At 42.3% G+C, this 1,703-nt stretch overlaps 1 pseudogene; it reads right to left on the bottom strand.

Annotated features, from left to right (window-relative positions):
• Nucleotides 1-449: 449 nt before the first annotated feature.
• Nucleotides 450-1,415, bottom strand: LOC120875668 (annotated as a pseudogene).
• Nucleotides 1,416-1,703: the final 288 nt, after the last annotated feature.

The raw sequence follows: 1,703 nt of genomic DNA, 5'->3' as shown, positions 1-1,703 counted from the left end.
CCAAAAGTCCATGCATGTATGAATGTTATTGAAAGCTTTTTTGGTAAATGAGGATCCACCAACTTTTATATTCATGGAAAAGTGATGAAGTCTTAATTTTTTCTCATGAAATTATATATTACTTATAAAAAAGTGAAAAGCAATTATATATGGAAAATATCCTAAGAAAGCATATTCAACTCTTACAAAGATACCTCCAAATTAACGTGTGCTTATCCAAATGTATTTATGAGTTATCCGATGACTACACTTAGCACAATTTTACATACACTGTGACTAACAGTAATAGGTCAGGGTTAGTATGTTTGCATATGTAGATAGAGGAGGCTTAGTCCTGAGAGTCCATTCATGGGGTAAACCATCGCTGTGTTAGACTGGGCCTCTTAGTATATGTGAGTGTTGCCTGTATACAGTCTATTGTAAACAGGGCTGTTTATGTGCCTGGACATTTATAGCAGGAAGCGGCATACACGGAACTGTGTACTGCAGGTCCACCGCCCCAAGTTTGCCTTGACGATCGCCTTGTTGACCGCCTCTTTCACACCTTTGTTCCTCAGACTGTGGATCATGGGACTCGGCATGGGAATCACTGTGGTGTAAAACCCCGCCACTGTCTCCCCTGCTCCTCAGACTCTTCAGTGGGCCTCCTTAGACACGTGGAGAGGAGAGTCCCATAAAACATGGGAACAGCTGCCAGGAGGGACCCACACGTGGAGAATGCCTTCCTCCTGCCATTGGCAGACCGCATGCACAGCACAGCTGCTATGATGAGGGTACCAGAAATGAGAAACACTGAGAGGGAATATGTGGAATTAATCCCAGCAATAACAATCATGGTACGTTCTTTAATGTGGACCCCTCCGCAGGCAATCTTGATAAGAGGAGGGTCAGCACAATAGAAGTGGTTTATTGCAAAGCTTCCACAGAAGCACAGGCCATATGTCCACAGTGTGCAGGTTAGGCTAACAGAGAATTCATAGATGTATGGCACAGAGATAAGACAAGCACAGGCAGTCCTGGACATTTTACAGCCATAAAGCAGAGGGTTGCAGATGGCCATGTAGCGATCAAAGGCCATCACAGCCAAGATATATACTTCCACGTGGACAAGGGCTATGAAGAAGTAACACTGCACGAAACACCCCACATAGGAAATAGTTTTTGTCTCTGATAGTAAGTTTTCCAGCATCTGTAGAGTGACATTGGAAGATAACCACAAAAGACAAAGGACTCAAGAAAAAGTATATGGAGCTCTGAAGCTGGAGGCTGATGCTGATCAAAATAATCATACCAATGTTCCCTACCAGAGTGATCATGTAAACTACTAGAAACACCACAATAAAAATAACTTGAAGCTCCTGATGACTGCTCAACCCCATAAGAACAAATTCTGTCACATCTGTGAAATTTGGCATTGCCTTCACTTAGACCCAGTCTGCATTGCCTATGGACAAATTAAAAGAAATGAATGGGTTTATTTTATTCTTGAAATTTTTGAGTCATGTTTATCAGTAGTCTAGTTCGAATAATATAAAAATCAATGTAGAGGAGAGGAGTCAAGATGGCGGAGGAATAGGAAGGGAAGACCACTTTCTCCCTCACAAATTCCTCAAAAGATCATTTCAACGCGGAGCAAACTCCACAAAACAACCTCTGAATGTAGGCAGAGGACATCAGGCAACCAGAAAAGCAGATCATTGTCT

The sequence above is a fragment of the Oryx dammah genome, unplaced genomic scaffold, assembly GCF_014754425.2.
Source record: "Oryx dammah isolate SB20612 unplaced genomic scaffold, SCBI_Odam_1.1 HiC_scaffold_16, whole genome shotgun sequence".
In the NCBI taxonomy this organism is placed as follows: Eukaryota; Metazoa; Chordata; class Mammalia; order Artiodactyla; family Bovidae; genus Oryx; species Oryx dammah.
The sequence above is the reverse complement of the archived record's forward strand: the minus strand, read 5'-3'. Positions and strand labels throughout refer to the sequence as shown.